Below are 22424 nucleotides of genomic sequence, written 5' to 3'. Positions count from 1 at the left end.
GCATTGGAATTAAATACAAAAGGCACAATGCCGACTTAAGTACATGGAGGCCGACTCTTCTTACTGACTATGTTTTGACCCATTCCTGTGACACTAGTTATAGATTCGGATGCTTCACTTCAGGTATATTGTATCCCCTTGACCTTCTTATTGACGATGAAACACAGAAAATGGACCGGAATTAAAAACAAAAGGCACAATGCCGACTTAAGTACAAGAATACTCACTCTTCTTGCTGACTATGTTTGACCCATTCCTGTGACACTAGTTATAGATTCCGATGCTTCACTTCGGGTTTACTGTATCCCTTGGACATTCTTATTGGTGATGAAACACAGAAATTGCATCGGAATTAAATACAAAAGTCACAATGCCGAGTTAAGGACATGAAGACTGACTCTTCTTACTGACTATGTTATGTACCATTCCTGTGACACTAGTTATAGATTCCGATGCTTCACTTCAGGTTTACTGTATCATTTGGACCTTCTTATTGTCGATGAAACCCAGAAATTACATCGGAATTAAATACAAAGGCACAATGCCGACTTAAGTACAAAAAGACTGACTGTTGTTACTGACTATGTTTTGAACCATTCCTGTGACACTAGTTATAGATTCCGATGCTTCACTCCAGGTTTACTGTATCCCTCTGACCTTCTTATTGACGATGAAACACAGAAATTGCATCGGAATTAAATAGAAAAAGCACAAAGCCGACATAAGTACAAGAAGACTGATTCTTCTTACTGACTATGTTTTGAACCATTTCTGTGACACTAGTTATAGACTCCGATGCTTCACTTCAGGGTTACTGTATCCCTCTGACCTTCTTATTCACGATGAAACACAGAAATAGCATCGGATTTAAATACAAACGGCACAATGCCGACTTAAGGACAAGAAGACTGACTCTTCTTACTGACTATGTTTTGAACCATTCCTGTGACACTAGTTATTGATTCCGATGCTTTACTTCAGGTTTACTGTATCTCTCTGACCTTCTTATTGACGACGAAACACAGAAATTGCACCGGAATTAAAACCAAAAGGCTCAATGCCGACCTAAGTACAGGAAGACTGACTCTTCTTACTGTCTATGTTTTGAACCATTCCATTGACACTAGTTATAGATTCCGATGCTTCACTCCAGGTTTACTGTATCCCTTGGACCTTCTTATTGACGATGAAACACAGAAATTGCATCGGAATTAAATACAAAAGGCACAACTCCGACTTAAGTACAAGAAGACTGACTCTTCTTACTGACTATGCCTAGAACCATTTCTGTGACACTAGTTATAGATTCCGATGCTTCACTTCATTGTTACTGTATCCCTCTGACCTTCTTATTGACGATGAAACACAGAAATTGCACCGGAATTAAATACAAAAGGCACAATGCCGACTTAAGTACATGAAGACCGACTCTTCTTAGTGACTAAGTTTGAACCATTCCTGTGACACTAGTTATAGATTCCGATGCTACACTCCAGGTTTACTGTATCCCTTGGACCATCTTATTGACGATGCAACACAGAAATTGCATCGGAATTAAATACAAAAGGCACAAAGCCGACTTAAGGACAAGAAGACAGACCCTTCTTTCTGACTATGTTTTGAACCATTCCTGAGACATTAGTTATAGATTCCGATGCCTCACTTCAGGTTTACTGTATCCCTTATACCTTCTTATTGACGATGAAACACAGAAATTGCATCGGAATTAAATACAAAAGGCACAATGCCGACATAGGTACATGAAGACTGACTCTTCTTACTCTCTATGTTTTGAACCATTCCTGTGACACTAGTTATAGATTCCGATGCTACACTCTTGGTTTACTGTGTCCCTTGGACCTTCTTATTTACGATGTAACACAGAAATTGCATCGGAATTAAATACAAAAGGCACAATGCCGACCTCAGGACAAGAAGACTGACTCCTCTTACTGACTATGTTTCAACAATTCCTGTGACACCAGTTATAGATTCCGATGCTTGACTTCAGGTTTACTGTATCCCTAGGACCTTCTTATTGACGATGAAACACAGAAATGGCATCGGAATTTAATACAAAAGGCACAATGCCGACACAAGTACAAGAAGACTGACTCTTCTTCCTGTCTATGTTTGGAACCATTCCTGTGACACTAGTTATAGATTCCGACGCTTCACTTCAGGTTTACTGTATCCCTCTGACCACTTTATTGAAGATGAAACACAGAAATTGCATCGGAATTAAATACAAAAGGCACAATGCAGACTTAAGTACAAGAAGACTGACTCTTCTTACTGACTATGTTTTGAACCATTTCTGTGACACTAGTTATAGATTCGTATGCTTCAATACAGGGTTACTGTATCCCTCTGACCATCTTGTTCACGATGAAACACAGAAATTGCATCGGAATTAAATACAAAGGCACAATGCCGACTTAAGGACAAGAAGACTGACTCTTCTTACTGACTATGTTTTGAACCATTCCTGTGACACAAGTTATAGATTCCGATGCTTCACTTCAGGTTTGCTGTATCCCTCTGACCTTCTTATTGACGATGAAACACAGAAATAGCACCGGGATTAAATACAAAAGGCACAATGCCGACTTAAGGACAAGAAGACTGACTCTTATTACTGCCTATGTTTTGAACCATTCCTGTGACACTAGTTATAGATTCCGATGCTTCACTTCAGGTTTACTGTATCCCTCTGACCTTCTTATTGACGATGAATCACAGAAATTGCATCGGAATTAAATACAAAAGGCACAATGCCGACTTAAGTACAAAATGACTGTATCTTCTTACCGTCTATGTTTTGAACCATTCGTGTGACACTAGCTATAGATTCCGATGCTTCACTCCAGATTTACTGTATCCCTTGGACCTTCTTATTGACGATGAAACACAGAAATTGCATCGGAATTAAATACAAAAGCACAATGCCGACTTAAGTTTTTGAAGTCTGCCTCTTCTTACTGACTATGTTTTGAACCATTCCTGTGACACTAGTTATAGATTCCGATGTTTCACTTCAGGTCTACTGTATCCCTTGGACCTTCTTAATGACGACGAAATACAAAAATTGCATCGGAATTAAATACAAAAGGCACAATGCCGACTTAAGTACATGGAGGCCGACTCTTCATACTGACTATGTTTTGACCCATTCCTGTGACACTATTTATAGATTCGGATGCTTTACTTCAGGTATATTGTATCCCCCTGACCTTCTTATTGACGATGAAACACAGAAAATGGACCGGAATTAAAAACAAAAGGCACAATGCCGATTTAAGTACAAGAATACTCACTCTTCTTGCTGACTATGTTTTGACCCATTCCTGTGACACTAGTTATAGATTCCGATGCTTCACTTCGGGTTTACTGTATCCCTTGGACATTCTTATTGGCGATGAAACACAGAAATTGCATCGGAATTAAATACAAAAGTCACAATGCCGAGTTAAGTACATGAAGACTGACTCTTCTTACTGACTATGTTTTGTACCATTCCTGTGACACTAGTTATAGATTCCGATGCTTCACTTCAGGTTTACTGTATCATTTGGACCTTCTTATTGTCGATGAAACCCAGAAATTACATCGGAATTAAATACAAAGGCACAATGCCGACTTAAGTACAAAAAGACTGACTGTTGTTACTGACTATGTTTTGAACCATTCCTGTGACACTAGTTATAGATTCCGATGCTTCACTCCAGGTTTACTGTATCCCTCTGACCTTCTTATAGACGATGAAACACAGAAATTGCATCGGAATCAAATAGAAAAAGCACAATGTCGACTTAAGTACAAGAAGACTGACTCTTCTTACTGACTATGTTTTCAACCATTTCTGTGACACTAGTTATAGACTCCGATGCTTCACTTCAGGGTTACTCTATCCCTCTGACCTTCTTATCCACGATGAAACACAGAAATAGCATCGTATTTAAATACAAACGGCACAATGCCGACTTAGGAACAAGAAGACTTACTCTTCTTACTGACTATGTTTTGAACCATTCCTGTGACACTATTTATAGATTCCGATGCTTCACTTCGGGTTTCCTGTATCCCTTGGACATTCTTATTGATGATGAAACACAGAAATTGCATCAAAATTAAATACAAAAGGCGCAATACCGACTTAAGTACATGAAGACTGACTCTTCTTACTGACTATGTTTTTTACCATTCCTGTGACACTAGTTATAGATTCCGATGCTTCACTTCAGGTTTACTGTATCATTTGGACCTTCTTATTGACGATGAAACACAGAAATTACATCGGAATTTAATACAAAGGCACAATGCCGACTTAAGTACAAAAAGACTGACTCTTGTTACTGACTATGTTTTGAACCATTCCTGTGACACTAGTTATAGATTCCGATGCTTCACTCCAGGTTTTCTGTATCCCTCTGACCTTCTTATTGACGATGAAACACAGAAATTGCATCGGAATCAAATAGAAAAAGCACAATAGCGACTTAAGTACAAGAAGACTGACTCTTCTTACTGACTATGTTTTGAACCATTTCTGTGACACTTGTTATAGACTCCGATGCTTCACTTCAGGGTTGCTGTATCCCTCTGACCTTCTTATTCACGATGAAACACAGAAATTGCATCGGAATTAAATACAAACGGCACAATGCCGACTTAAGGACAAGAAGACTGACTCTTCTTACTGCCTATGTTCTGAACCATTCCTGTGACACTAGTTATAGATTCCGATGCTTCACTTCAGGTTTACTGTATCCCTCTGACCTTCTTATTGACGATGAAACACAGATATTGCATCGCAATTAAATACAAAAGGCACAATGCCGACTTAAGTACAAAAAACTGTATCTTCTTACCGTCTATGTCTTGAACCATTCGTGTGACATTAGCTATAGATTCCGATGCTTCACTCTAGGTTTACTTTATCCCTTGGACCTTCTAATTGACGATGAAACACAGAAATTGCATCGGAATTAAATACAGAAGGCACAATGCCGACTTAAGTACATGATGACTGACCCTTCTTACTGACTATGCCCTGAACCATTCCTGTGACACTTGTTATAGATTCCGATGCTACACTCCAGGTTTACTGTATCCCTTGGACCTTCTTATTGACGATGCAACACAGAAATTGCATCGGAATTAAATACAAAAGGCACAAAGCCGACTTAAGTACAAAAAGACTGTATCTTCTTACCGTCTATGTTTTGAACCATTCCTGTGACACTAGTTATAGATTTCGATGCTTCACTCCAGGTTTACTGCATCCCTTGGACCTTCTTATTGACGATGAAACACAGAAATTGCATCGGAATTAAATACAGAAGGCACAATGCCGACTTAAGTACATGAAGACTGACTCTTCTTGCTGACTATGCCTTGAACCATTCCTGTGACACTTGTTATAGATTCCGATGTTTCACTTCAGGTTTACTGTGTCCCTTGGACCTTCTTAATGACGATGAAACACAGAAATTGCATCGGAATTTAATACAAAAGGCACAATGCCGACTCAAGTACAAGAAGACTGACTCTTCTTCCTGTCTATGTTTGAACCATTCCTGTGACACTAGTTATAGATTCTGATGCTTCACTTCAGGTTTACTGTATCCCTCTGACCTTCTTATTGACGATGAAACACAGAAATTGCATCGGAATTAAATACAAAAGGCACAACTCCGACTTAAGTACAAGAAAACTGACTCTTTTTACTGACTATGCTTTGAACCATTTGTGTGACACTAGTTACAGATTCCGATGCTTCACTTCATTGTTACTGTATCCCTCTGACATTCTTATTGACGATGAAACACAGAAATTGCACCGGGATTAAATACAAAAGGCACAATGCCGACTTAAGTACATGAAGACCGACTCTTCTTAGTGACTATGCTTTGAACCATTCCTGTGACACTAGTTATAGATTCCGACGCTTCACTTCAGGTTTACTGTATCCCTCTGACCTTCTTCTTGACGATGAAACACAGAAATTGCATCGGAATTATATACAAAAGGCACAATGCACACTTATGTACAAGAAGACTGACTCTTCTTACTGACTATGTTTTGAACCATTCCTGTGACACTTGTTATAGATTCCGATGCTTCACTTCTGGTTTACTGTGTCCCTTGGACCTTCTTATTGGCGATGAAACACAGAAATTGCATCTGAATTTAATACAAAAGGCTCAATGCCGACTCAAGTACAAGAAGACTGACTCTTCTTCCTGTTTATGTTTTGAACCATTCCTGTGACACTAGTTATAGATTCCGATGCTTCACTTCAGGTTTACTCTATCCCTCTGACCTTCTTATTGACGATGAAACACAGAAATTGCATCGGAATTAAATACAAAAGGCACAACGCCGACTTAAGTACAAGAAGACTGACTCATCTTACTGACTATGCTTTGAACCATTTCTGTGACACTAGTTATAGATTCCGATGCTTCACTTCATTGTTACTGTATCCCTCTGACCTTCGTATTCACGATGAAACACAGAAATTGCATCGGAATTAAATACAAACGGCACAATGCTGACTTAAGGACAAGAAGACAGACTCTTCTTACTGACTATGATTTGAACTATTCCTGTGACACTAGTTATAGATTCCGATGCTTCACTTCAGGTTTACAGTATCCCTCTGAACTTCTTATTGACGATGAAACACAGAAATTGCATCGGAATTAAATACCAAAGGCACAATGCCGACTTAAGTACCTGAAGACCGACTCTTCTTAGTGACTATGTTTTGAACATTCCTGTGACACTAGTTATAGATTCCGATGCTACACTCCAGGTTTACTGTATCCCTTGGACCTTCTTATTGACGATGCAACAAAGAAATTGCATCGGAATTAAATACAAAAGGCACAATGCCGACTTAAGGACAAGAAGACTGACCCTTCTTTCTGACTATGTTATGAACCTTTCCTGTGACACTAGTTATAGATTCCGATGCTTCACTTCAGGTTTACTGTATCCCTCTGACCTTCATATTGACGATGAAACACAGAAATTGCATCGGAATTAAATACAAAAGGCACAATGCAGACTTAAGTACAAAAAGACTGTACCTTCTTACCATCTATGTATTGACCATTCCTGTGATACTAGTTATAGATTCCGATGCTTCACTCCAGGTTTACTGTATCCCTTGGACCTTCTTATTGACGATGAAACACAGAAATTGCATCGGAATTAAATACAAAAGGCACAATGTCGACTTAAGTAAATGAAGACTGACTCTTTTTACTGACTATTCCTTGAACCATTCCTGTGACACTTGTTATAGATTCTGATGCTTCACTTCAGGTTTACTGTATCCCTTGGACCATCTTATTGACGATGAAACACAGAAATTGCATCGGAATTAAATACAAAAGGCACAATGCCGACTTAAGGACAAGAAGACTGACTCCTCTTACTGACTATGTTTTCAACCATTCCTGTGACACTAGTTATAGATTCCGATGCTTCACTTCAGGTTTACTGTATCATTTGGACCTTCTTATTGACGATGAAACACAGAAATTACATCGGAATTAAATACAAAAGTCACAATGCCGACTTAAGTACAAGAAGACTGACTCTTGTTTTTGACTATGATTTGAACCATTCCTGTGACACTAGTTACAGATTCCGATGCTTCACTTCAGGTTTACTGTATCCCTCTGAAATTCTTATTGACGATGAAACACAGAAATGGCATCGGAATGAAATAGAAAAGTCACAATGCCGACTTAAGTACAAGAAGACTGTCTCTTCTTACCGTCTATGTTTTGAACCATTCCTGTAACACTAGTTACAGATTCCGATGCTTGACTTTAGGTTTACTGTATCCCTAGGACCTTCTAATTGACGATGAAACACAGAAATTGCATCTGAATGTTATACAAAAGGCACAATGCCGACACAAGTACAAGAAGACTGACTCTTCTTCCTGTCTATGTTTTGAACCATTCCTGTGACACTAGTTATACTCGTAGATTCCGACGCTTCACCTCAGGTTTACTGTATCCCTCTGACCTTCTTATTGACGATGAAACACAGAAATTGCATCGGAATTAAATACAAAAGGCACAATGCAGACATAAGAACATGACGACTGACACTTCTTACTGATTATGTTTTGAACCATTTTTGTGACACTAGTTATAGATTCCTATGCTTCACTTCAGGGTTAGTGTATCCCTCTGACCTTCTTGTTCACGATGAAACACAGAAATTGCATCGGAATTAAATACAAACGGCACAATGCTGACTTAAGGACAAGAAGACAGACTCTTCTTACTGACTATGATTTGAACCATTCCTGTGACACTTGTTATAGATTCCGATGCTACACTCCAGGTTTACTGTATCCCTTGGACCTTCTTATTGACGATGCAACACAGAAATTGCATCGGAATAAAATACAAAAGGCACAATGCCGACATAAGGACAAGAAGACTGACCCTTCTTTCTGACTATGCTTTTATTCATTCCTGTGACACTAGTAATAGTTTCCGATGCTTCACTTCAGGTTTAATGTATCCCTCTGACCTTCTTATTGACGATGAAACACAGAAATTGCATCGGAATTAAATACAAAAGGCACAATGCAGACTTAAGTACAAGATGACTGTCTCTTCTTACTGACTATGTTTTGAACCATTTCTGTGACACTAGTTATAGATTCCTAAGCTTCACTTCAGGGTTACTTTATCCCTCTGACCTTTTGTTCACGAAGAAACACAAAAATTGCATCGGAATTAAATACAAAAGGCACAATGCCGACTTAAGGACAAGAGGACTGACTCTTCTTACTGACTATGTTTTGAACCATTCCTGTGACACTAGTGATAGATTCCGATGCTTCACTTCAGGTTTGCTGTATCCCTCTGACCTTCTTTTTGACGATGAAACACAGAAATTGCACCGGGATTAAATACAAAAGGCACAATGCCGACTTAAGTACATGAAGACCGACTCTTCTTAGTGACTATGTTTTGAACCATTCCTGTGACACTAGTTATAGATTCCGATGCTACACTCCAGGTTTACTGTATCCCTTGGACCTTCTTATTGACGATGCAACACAGAAATTGCATCGGAATTAAATACAAAAGGCACAATGCCGACTTAAGGACAAGAAGACTGACCCTTCTTTCTGACTATGTTATGAACCTTTCCTGTGACACTAGTTATAGATTCCGATGCTTCACTTCAGGTTTACTGTATCCCTCTGACCTTCTTATTGACGATGAAACACAGAAATTGCATCGGAATTAAATACAAAAGGCACAATGCCGACTTAAGTACAAAAAGACTGTAAATTCTTACCGTCTATGTTTTGACCATTCCTGTGATACTAGTTATAGATTCCGATGCTTCACTCCAGGTTTACTGTATCCCTTGGACCTTCTTATTGACGATGAAACACAGAAATTGCATCGGAATTAAATCCAAAAGGCACAATGCCGACTTAGGTACATGAAGACTGACTCTTTTCACTTACTATTCCTTGAACCATTCCTGTGACACTTGATATAGGTTCTGATGCTTCACTTCAGGTTTACTGTATCCCTTGGACCATCTTATTGACGATGAAACACAGAAATTGCATCGGAATTAAATACAAAAGGCAAAATGCCGACTTAAGGACAAGAAGACTGACTCCTCTTACTGACTATGTTTCAACCATTCCTGTGACACCAGGTATAGATTCCTATTCTTCACTTCAGGTTTACTGCATCATTTGGACCTTCTTATTGACGATGAAACACAGAAATTACATCGGAATTAAATACAAAAGGCACAATGCCGACTTAAGTACAAAAAGACTGACTCTTGTTACTGACTATGATTTGAACAATCCCTGTGACACTAGTTATAGATTTCGATGCTTCACTTCAGGTTTACTGTATCCCTCTGAAATTCTTATTGACGATGAAACACAGAAATGGCATCGGAATGAAATAGAAACGTCACAATGCCGACTTAAGTACAAGAAGACTGTCTCTTCTTACCGTCTATGTTTTGAACCATTCCTGTGACACTAGTTACAGATTCCGATGCTTGACTATTGGTTTACTGTATCCCAAGGACCTTCTTATTGACGATGAAACACAGAAATTGCATCTGAATGTAATACAAAAGGCACAATGCCGACACAAGTACAAGAAGACTGACTCTTCTTCCTGTCTATGTTTTGAACCATTCCTGTGACACTAGTTATACTCGTAGATTCCGACGCTTCACCTCAGGTTTACTGTATCCCTCTGACCTTCTTATTGACGATGAAACACAGAAATTGCATTGGAATTAAATACAAAAGGCACAATGCAGACTTAAGTACAAGATGACTGACTCTTCTTACTGATTATGTTTTGAACCATTTCTGTGACACTAGTTATAGATTCCTATGCTTCACTTCAGGGTTACTGTATCCCTCTGACCTTCTTGTTCACGAAGAAACACAGAAATTGCACGGAATTAAATACAAAAGGCACAATGCCGACTTAAGGACAAGAAGACTGACTCTTTTTACTGACTATGTTTTGAACCATTCCTGTGACACTAGTTATAGATTCCGATGCTTCACTTCAGGTTTACTGTATCCCTTGGACCTTCTTATTGACGATGAAACACAGAAATTGCATCGGAATTAAATACAAAAGGAACAATGCCGACTTAAGTACATGAAGACTGACTATTCTTACTGACTATGTTTTGAACCATTCCTGTGACACTAGTTATAGATTCCGATGCTTCACTTCAGGTTTACTGTATCCCTCTGACCTTCTTATTGACGATGAAACACAGAAATTGCATCGGAATTAAATACAAAAGTCACAACGCCGACTTAAGTACAAGAAGAATGACTCTTCTTACTGACTATGCTTTGAACCATTTCTGTGACACTAGTTATAGATTCCGATGCTTCACTTCATTGTTACTGTATCCCTCTGATCTTCTTATTCACGATGAAACACAGAAATAACATCGGAATTAAATACAAACGGCACAATGCTGACTTAAGGACAAGAAGACTGACTCTTTTTACTGACTATGTTTGAACCATTCCTGTGACACTAGTTATAGATTGCGACGCTTCACTTCAGGTTTACTGTATCCCTCTGACCTTCTTATTGACGATGAAACACAGAAATTGCACCGGGATTAAAAACAAAAGGCACAATGCCGACTTAAGTACATGAAGACCGACTCTTCTTAGTGACTATGCTTTGAACCATTCCTGTGACACTAGTTATAGATTCCGATGCTACACTCCAGGTTTACTGTATCCCTTGGACCTTCTAATTGACGATGCAACACAGAAATTGCATCGGAATAAAATACAAAAGGCACAATGCCGACATAAGGACAAAAAGACTGACCCTTCTTTCTGACTATGTTTTGAACCATTCCTGTGACACTAGTTATAGATTCCGATGTTTCACTTCAGGTTTAATGTATCCCTCTGACCCTCTAATTGACGATGAAACACAGAAATTGCATCGGAATTAAATACAAAAAGCACAATGACGACTTAAGTACAAAAAGACTGTACCTTCTTACCGTCTATGTTTTGACCATTCCTGTGACACTAGTTATAGATTCCGATGCTTCACTCCAGGTTTACTGTATCACTTGGACCATCGTATTGACGAAGAAACACCGAAATTGCATCGGAATTAACTACAAAAGGCACAATGCTGACTTAAGTACATGAATACTGACTCTTTTTACTGACTATTCCTTGAACCATTCCTGTGACACTTGTTATAGATTCCGATGCTTCACTTCAGGTTTACTGTATCCCTTGGACCTTCTTATTGACGATGAAACACAGAAATTACATCGGAATTAAATACAAAAGGCACAATGCCGACTTAAGTACAAAAAGACTGACTCTTGTTACTGACTATGATTTGAACCATTCCTGTGACACTAGTTATAGATTCCGATGCTTCAATTCAGGTTTACTGTATCCCTCTGAAATTCTTATTGACGATGAAACACAGAAATGGCATCGGAATGAAATAGAAAACGCACAATGCCGACTTAAGTACAAGAAGACTGTCTCTTCTTACCGTCTATGTTTTGAACCATTCCTGTGACACTAGTTACAGATTCCGATGTTGACTTCAGGTTTACTGTATCCCTAGGACCTTCTTAATGACGATGAAACACAGAAATTGCATCTGAATGTAATACAAAAGGCACATTGCCGACACAAGTACAAGAAGACTGACTCATCTCTCTGTCTATGTTTTGAACCATTCCTGTGACACTAGTTATAGATTCCGACGCTTCACCTCAGGTTTACTGTATCCCTCTGACCTTCTTATTGACGATGAAACACAGAAATTGCATCGGAATTAAATACAAAAGGCACAATGCAGACTTAAGTACAAGATGACTGACTCTTCTTACTGACTATGTCTGAACCATTTCTGTGACACTAGTTATAGATTCCTATGCTTCACTTCAGGGTTACTGTATCCCTCTGACCTTTTGTTCACGAAGAAACACAGAAATTGCATCGGAATTAAATACAAAAGGCACAATGCCGACTTAAGGACAAGAAGACTGACTCTTCTGACTGACTATGTTTTGAACCATTCCTGTGACACTAGTTATAGATTCCGATGCTTCACTTCAGGTTTACTGTATACCTTGGACCTTCTTATTGACGATGAAACACAGAAATTGCATCGGATTTAAATACAAAAGACACAACGCCGACTTAAGTACAAGAAGACTGACTCTTCTTACTGACAATGCTTTGAACCATTTCTGTGACACTAGTTATAGATTCCGATGCTTCACTTCACTGTTACTGTATCCCTCTGATCTTCTTATTCACGATGAAACACAGAAATTGCATCGGAATTAAATACAAACGGCACAATGCTGACTTAAGTTCAAGAAGACTGACTCTTCTTAATGACTATGTTTTGAACCATTCCTGTGACACTAGTTATAGATTCCGATGCTTCACTTCAGGTTTACTGTATCCCTCTGAACTTCTTATTGACGATGAAACACAGAAATTGCATCGGGATTAAATACAAAAGGCACAATGCCGACTTAAGTACCTGAAGACCGACTCTTCTTAGTGACTATGATTTGAACCATTCCTGTGACACTAGTTATAGATTCCGATGCTACACTCCAGGTTTACTGTATCCCTTGGACCTTCCTATTGACGATGCAACACAGAAATTGCATCGGAATTAAATACAAAAGGCAAGATGCCGACTTAAGGACAAGAAGACTGACCCTTCTTTCTGACTATGTTATGAACCTTTCCTGTGACACTAGTTATAGATTCCAATGCTTCACTTCAGGTTTACTGTGTCCCTCTGACCTTCTTATTGACGATGAACCACAGAAATTGCATCGGAATTAAATACAAAAGGCACAATGCCGACTTAAGTACAAACGACTGTACCTTCTTACCGTCAATGTTTTGACCATTCCTGTGATACTAGTTATAGATTCCGATGCTTCACTCCAGGTTTACTGTATCCCTTGGACCTTCTTATTGACGATGAAACAGAAATTGCATCGGAATTAAATACAAAAGGCACAATGCCGACTTAAGTACATGAAGACTGACCTTTTTAATGACTATTCCCTGAACCATTCCTGTGACACTTGTTATAGATTCTGATGCTTCACTTCAGGTTTACTGTATCCCTTGGACCATCGTATTGACGATGAAACACAGAAATTACATCGGAATTAAATACAAAAGGCACAATGCCGACTTAAGTACAAAATGACTGACTCTTGTTACTGACTATGATTTGAACCATTCCTGTGACACTAGTTATAGATTCCGATGCTTCACTTCAGGTTTACTGTATCCCTCTGAAATTCTTATTGACGATGAAACACAGAAATGGCATCGGATTGAAATAGAAAAGGCACAATGCCGACTTAAGTACAAGAAGACTGTCTCTTCTTACCGTCTATGTTTTGAACCATTCCTGTGACACTAGTTACAGATTCCGATGCTTGACTATAGGTTTACTGTATCCCTAGGTCCTTCTTATTGACGATGAAACACAGAAATTGCATCTGAAAGTAATACAAAAGGCACAATGCCGACACAAGTACAAGAAGACTGACTCTTCTTCCTGTCTATGTTTTGAACCATTCCTGTGACACTAGTTATACTCGTAGTTTCCGACTCTACACCTCAGGTTTACTGAATCCCTCTGACCTTCTTGTTCACGAAGAAACACAGAAATTGCGTCGGAATTAAATACAAAGGCACAATGCCGACTTAAGGACAAGAAGACTGACTCTTCTTACTGACTATGTTTTGAACCATTCCTGTGACACTAGTTATAGATTCCGATGCTTCACTTCAGCTTTACTGTATCCTTTGGACCTTCTTATTGACGATGAAACACAGATATTGCATCGGAATTAAATATAATCGGCACAATGCCGCCTTAAGGACAAGAAGACTGACTCTTCTTACTGACTATGTTTTGAACCATTCCTGTGACACTAGTTATAGATTCCGATGCATCACTTCCGGTTTACTGTATCCCTTGGACCTTCTTGTTGACGATAAATCTCAGAAATTGCATCGGAATTAAATACAAAAGGCACCTTGCCGACTTAAGTACATGAAGACTGACTCTTCTTACTGACTATGTTTTGAACCATTCCTGTGACACTAGTTATAGGTTCCGATGCTTCACTTCAGGTTTACTGTATCCCTCTGACCTTCTTATTGACGATGAAACACAGAAATTGCATCGGAATTAAATACAAAAGTCACAACGCCGACTTAAGTACAAGAAGACTGACTCTTCTTACTGACTATGCTTTGAACCATTTCTGTGACACTAGTTATAGATTCCGATGCTTCACTTCATTGTTACTGTATCCCTCTGATCGTCTTATTCACGATGAAACACAGAAATTGCATCGGAATTAAATACAAACGGCACAATGCTAACTTAAGGACAAGAAGACTGACTCTTCTTACCGTCTATGTTTTGAACAATTCCTGTGACACTAGTTATAGATTGCGATGCTTCACTTCAGGTTTACTGTATCCCTCTGACTTTCTTATTGACGATGATCACAGAAATTGCACCGGGATTAAAAACAAAAGGCACAATGCCGACTTAAGTACATGAAGACCGACTCTTCTTAGTGACTATGCTTTGAACCATTCCTGTGACACTAGTTATAGATTCCGATGCAACACTCCAGGTTTACCGTATCCCTCGGACCTTCTTATTGACGATGCAACAGAGAAATTGCATCGGAATAAAATACAAAAGGCACAATGCCGACATAAGGACAAGAAGTCTGACCCTTCTTTCTGACTATGTTTTGAACCATTCCTGTGACACTAGTTATAGATTCCGATGCTTCACTTCAGGTTTAATGTATCCCTCTGACCCTCTAATTGACGATGAAACACAGAAATTGCATCGGAATTAGATACATAAAGCACAATGCCAACTTAAGTACAAAAAGACTGTACCTTCTTACCGTCTATGTTTTGACCATTCCTGTGACACTAGTTATAGATTCCGATGCTTCACTCCAGGTTTACTGTATCCCTTGGACCTTCTTATTGACGATGAAACACAGATATTGCATCGGAATTAAATACAAAAGGCACAATGCTGACTTAAGTACATGTATACTGACTCTTTTTACTGACTATTCCTTGAACCATTCCTGTGACACTTGTTATAGATTTCGATGCTTCACTTCAGGTTTACTGTATCCCTTGGACCTTCTTATTGACGATGAAACACAGAAATTACATCGGAATTAAATACAAAAGGCACAATGCCGACTTAAGTACAAAAAGACTGAATCTTGTTACTGACTATGATTTGAACCATTCCTGTGACACTAGTTATAGATTCCGATGCTTCACTTCAGGTTTAATGTATCCCTCTGAAATTCTTATTGACGATGAAACACAGCAATGGCATCGGAATGAAATAGAAAAGGCACAATGCCGACTTAAGTACAAGAAGACTGTCTCTTCTTACCGTCTGTGTTTTGAACCATTCCTGTGACACTAGTTACAGATTCCGATGCTTGACTTCACGTTTACTGTATCCCTAGGACCTTCTTATTGACGATGAAACACAGAAATTGCACCTGAATGTAATACAAAAGGCACAATGCCGACACAAGTACAAGAAGACTGACTCTTCTTACTGACTATGTTTTGAACCACTCCTGTGACACTAGTTATAGATTCCGATGCTTCACTTCAGGTTTACTCTATCCCTCCGACCTTCTTATTGACGATGAAACACAGAAATTGCAATGGGATTAAATACAAAAGGCACAATGCCGACTTAACTACATGAAGACAGACTCTTCTTAGTGACATTGTTTTGAACCATTCCTGTGAAACTAGTTATAGATTCCGATGCTTCACTTCAGGTTTACTGTATCCCTTGGACCTTCTTATTGACGATAAAACACAGAAATTGCATCGGAATTAAATACAAAAGGCACAATGCCGACTTAAGTAAAAGAAGACTGTATCTTCTTACTGTCTATGGTTTGAACCATTCCTGTGACACTAGTTATAGATTCCGTTGCTTCACTCCCGGTTTACTGTATCCTTTGGACCTTCTTATTGACGATGAAACACAGATATTGCATCGGAATTAAATACAAAAGGCACAATGCCGCCTTAAGGACAAGAAGACTGACTCTTCTTACTGACTATGTTTTGAACCATTCCTGTGACACTAGTTATAGATTCCGATGTTTCACTTTAGGTTTACTGTATCCCTTGGAACTTCTTGTTGACGATGAAACACAGAAATTGCATCGGAATTAAATACAAAAGGCACAATGCCGACTTAAGTACATGAAGACTGACTCTTTCGTACTGACTATGTTTGAACCATTCCTGTTACACTAGTTATAGATTCCGATGCTTCACTTCAGGTTTACTGTATCCCTCTGACCTTCTTATTGACGATGAAACACAGAAATTGCATCGGAATTAAATACAAAAGTCACAACGCCGACATAAGTACAAGAAGACTGACTCTTCTTACTGACTATGCTTTGAACCATTTCTGTGACACTAGTTATAGATTCCGATGCTTCACTTCATTGTTACTGTATCCCTCTGATCTTCTTATTCACGATGAAACACAGAAATTGCACCGGGATTTAAAACAAAAGGCACAATGCCGACTTAAGTACATGAAGACCAACTCTTCTTAGTGACTAGGCTTTGAACCATTCCTGTGACACTAGTTATAGATTCCGATGCTACACTCCAGGTTTACTGTATCCCTTGGACCTTCTTATTGACGATGCAACACAGAATTTGCATCGGAATAAAATGCAAAAGGCACAATGCCGACATAAGGACAAGAAGACTGACCCTTCTTTCTGACTATGTTTTGAACCATTCCTGTGACACTAGTTATAGATTCCGATGCTTCACTTCAGGTTCAATGTATCCCTCTGACCTTCTAATTGACGATGAAACACAGAAATTGCATCGGAATTAAATACAAAAAGCACAATGCCGTCTTAAGTACAAAAAGACTGTACCTTCTTACCGTCTATGTTTTGACCATTCCTGTGACACTAGTTATAGATTCCGATGCTTCACTCCAGGGTTACTGTATCTCTTGGACCTTCTTATCGACGATGAAACACAGAAATTGCATCGGAATTAAATACAAAAGACACAATGCTGACTTAAGTACATGAATACTGACTCTTTTTACTGACTATTCCTTGAACCATTCCTGTGATACTTGTTATAGATTCCGATGCTTCACTTCAGGTTTTCTGTATCCCTTGGACCTTCTTATTGGCGATGAAACACAGAAATTTCATCGGAATTAAATACAAAAGTCACAACGCCAACATAGGTGTATGAAGACTGACTGTTCTTACTTTCTATGTTTTGAACCATTCCTGTGACACTAGTTATAGATTCCGATGCTACACTCTTGGTTTACTGTATCCCTTGGACCTTCTTATTTACGATGAAACACTGAAATTGCATCGGAATTAAATACAAAAGGCGCAATGCCGACTTAAGGACAAGAAGACAGACTCCTCTTACAGACTATGTTTTCAACCATTCCTGTGACACTAGTTATAGATTCCGATGCTTCACTTCAGGTTTACTGTATCATTTGGACCTTCTTATGGACGATGAAACACAGAAATTACATCGGAATTAAATACAAAAGGCACAAATCCGACTTAAGTACAAAATGACTGACTCTTGTTACTGACTATGATTTTAACCATTCCTGTGACACTAGTTATAGATTCCGATGCTTTACTTCAGGTTTACTGTATCCCTCTGAAATTCTTATTGACGATGAAACACAGAAATTGCATCGGAATGAAATAGAAAAGGCACAATGCCGACTTAAGTACAAGAAGACTGTCTTCTTACTGTCTATGTCTTGAACCATTCCTGTGACACTAGTTATAGATTCCGATGCTTGACTTCAATTTTACTGTATCCCTAGGACCTTCTAATTGACGATGAAACACAAAAAATTGCATCGGAATTTAATACAGAGGGCACAATGCCGACACAAGTACAAGAAGACTGACTGTTCTTCCTGTCTATGCTTTGAACCATTCCTGTGACACTAGTTATAGATTCCGATGTTTCACTTCAGGTTTACTGTATCCCTCTGACCTTCTTATTGACGATGAAACACAGAAATTGCATCGGAATTAAATACAAAAGGCACAATGCCGACTTAAGTACATGAAGACTGACTCTTCTTACTGACTATGTTTTGAACCATTCCTGTGGCACTGGTTATAGATTCCGATGCTTCACTTCAGGTTTACTATATCCCTTGGACCTTCTTATTGACGATGAAACACAGACATTGCATCGGAATTAAATAGAAAAGGCACAATGCCGACTTAAGTACAAGAAGACTGACTCTTCTTACTGACTATGTTTTGAACCATTCCTGTGACACTAGTTATAGATTCCGATGCTTCACTCCAGGTTTAGTGTACCCCTTGGACCTTCTTATTGACGATGAAACACAGAAATTGCATCGGAATTAAATACAAAAGGCACAACGCCGACTTATGTACAAGAAGACTGACTCTTCTTACTGACTATGATTTGAACCATTTCTGTGACACTAGATATAGATTCCGATGCTTCACTTCATTGTTACTGTATCCCTCTGACCTTCTTATTCTCGATGAAACACAGAAATTGCATCGGAATTAAATACAAACGGCACAATGCTGACTGAAGGACAAGAAGACTGACTCTTCTTACTGACTATGCTTTGAACCATTCCTGTGACACTTGTTATAGATTCCGGTGCTTCACTTCAGGTTTACTGTATCCCTCTGACCTTCTTATTGACGATGAAACACAGAAATGGCACCGGGATTAAATACAAATTGCACAATGCCGACTTAAGTACATGAATACTGACCCTTTTTACTGACTATTCCTTGAACCGTTCCCGTGACACTTGTTATAGATTCCGAAGCTTCACTTCAGGTTTACTGTATCCCTTGGACCTTTTTATTGACGAAGAAACACAAAAATTGCATCGGAATTAAATACAAAAGGCACAATGCCAACATAGGTACATGAAGACTGACTCTTCTAACTTTCTATGTTTTGAAACATTCCTGTGACACTAGTTATAGATTCCGATGCTACACTCTTGGTTTACAGTATCCCTTGGACCTTCTTATTTACGATGAAACACAGAAATTGCATCGGAATTAAATACAAAAGGCAACTTAAGGACAAGAAGACTGACTCCTCTTACAGACTATGTATTCAAACATTCCTGTGACACTAGTTATAGATTCCGATGCTTCACTTCAGGTTTACTGTATCATTTGGACCTTCTTATTTACGATGAAACACAGAAATTACATCGGAATTAAATACAAAAGGCACAATGCCGACATAAGTACAAAAAGGCTGACTCTTGTTACTGACTATGTTTGAACCATTCCTGTGACACTAGTTATAGATTCCGATGCTTCACTTCAGGTTTACTGTATCCCTCTTAAATTCTTATTGACGATGAAACACAGAAATTGCTTCGGAATGAAATAGAAAAGGCACAATGCCGACTTAAGTACAAGAAGACTGTCTCTTCTTACTGTCTATGTTTTGAACCATTCCTGTGACACTAGTTATAGATTCCGATGCTTGACTTCAGGTTTACTGTACCCCTAGGACCTTCTTATTGACGATGAAACACAGAAATTGCATCGGAATTTAATACAAAAGGCACAATGCCGACACAAGTACAAGAAGACTGACTCTTCTTCCGGTCTATGCTTTGAACCATTCCTGTGACACTAGTTATAGATTCCGATGCTTCACTTCTGGTTTATTGTATCCCTCTGACGTTCTTATTGACGATGAAACACAGAAATTGCCCCGGGATTAAATACAAATGGCACAATGCCGACTAAAGTACATGAAGTCCGACTCTTCTAAGTGACTATGTTTGAACCATTCCTGTGACACTAGTTATAGATTCCGATGCTACACTCCAGGTTTACTGTATCCCTTGGACCTTCTTATTGACGATGCAACACAGAAATTGCATCGGAAATAAATACAAAAGGCACAATGCCGACATAAGTACAAGAAGACTGACCCTTCTTTCTGACTATGTTTTGAACCATTCCTGTGACACTAGTTATAGATTCCGATGCTTCACTTCAGGTTTTCTGTATCCCTCTGACCTTCTTATTGACGATGAAACACAGAAATTGCATCGGAATTAAATACAAAAGGCACAATGCAGACTTAAGGACAAGAAGACTGACACTTCTTACTGACTATGTTTTGAACTATTTCTGTGACACTAGTTATAGATTCCTATGCTTCACTTCAGGGTTACTGTATCCCTCTGACCTTCTTGTTCACGATGAAACACGGAAATTGCATCGGAATTAAATACAAAAGGCACAATGCCGACTTAAGGCCGAGAAGACTGACTCTTCTTACTGACTATGTTTTGCACCATTCCTGTGACACTAGTTATAGATTCCGATTCTTCACTTCAGGTTTACTGTATCCCTCTGATCTTCTTATTGACGATGAAACACAGAAATTGCACCGGGATTAAATACAAAAGGCACAATGCCGACTTAAGTACATGAAGACCGACTCTTCTTAGTGACTATGATTTGAACCATTCCTGTGACAATAGTTATAGATTCCGATGCTTCACTTCAGGTTTACTGTATCCCTTGGACCTTCTTATTGACGATGAAACACAGAAATTGCATCGGAATTAAATACAAAAGGCACAATGCCGACTTAAGTAAAAGAAGACTGTATCTTCTTACTGTCTATGGTTTCAACCATTCCTGTGACACTAGTTATAGATTTTGTTGCTTCACTCCAGGTTTACTGTATCCTTTGGACCTTCTTATTGACGACGAAACACAGATATTGCATCGGGATTAAATACAAACGGCACAATGCCGCCTTAAGGACAAGAAGACTTACTCTTCTTACTGACTATGTTTTGAACCATTCCTGTGACACTAGTTATAGATTCCGATGCTTCACTTCAGGTTTACTGTATCCCTTGGACGTTCTTATTGACGATGAAACACAGAGATTGCATCGGAATTAAATACAAAAAGCACAATGCTGACTTAAGTACATGAAGACTGACTCTTCTTACTGACTATGTTTTGAACCATTCCTGTGACACTAGTTATAGATTCCGATGCTTCACTTCAGGTTTACCGTATCCCTTGGACCTTCTTATTGACGATGAGACACAGACATTTCATCGGAATTAGATAGAAAAGGCACGATGCCGACATAAGTACAAGAAGACTGACTCTTCTTACTGACTATGTTTTGAACCATTCCTGTGACACTAGTTATAGATTCTGATGCTTCACTCCAGGTTTAGTGTACCACTTGGACCTTCTTATTGACGATGAAACACAGAAATTGCATCGGAATTAAATAGAAATGGCACAATGCCGATTTAAGTACAAGAAGACTGACTCTTCTTACTGACTATGTTTTGAACCATTCCTGTGACACTAGTTATAGATTCCGATGCTTCACTTCAGGTTTACTGTATACCTTGGACCTTCTTATTGACCATGAAACACCGAAATTGCTTCGGAATTAAATACAAAGGGCACAATGCCTACTTAAGTACAAGAAGACTGACTCTTCCTACTGTCTATGTTTTGAACCATTCCTGTGACACTAATTTTGGATTCCGATGCTTCACTTCAGGTTTACTGTATCCCTCTGACCTTCGTATTGACGATGAAACACAGAAATTGCATCGGAATTAAATACAAAAGGCACAATGCCGACTTAAGTACAAGAAGACTGACTCTTCCTACTGTCTATGATTTGAACCATTTCT

Source organism: Schistocerca serialis, chromosome 12, assembly GCF_023864345.2.
Source record: "Schistocerca serialis cubense isolate TAMUIC-IGC-003099 chromosome 12, iqSchSeri2.2, whole genome shotgun sequence".
Lineage (NCBI taxonomy): Eukaryota > Metazoa > Arthropoda > Insecta > Orthoptera > Acrididae > Schistocerca > Schistocerca serialis.
This window is presented reverse-complemented; position numbering follows the sequence as displayed.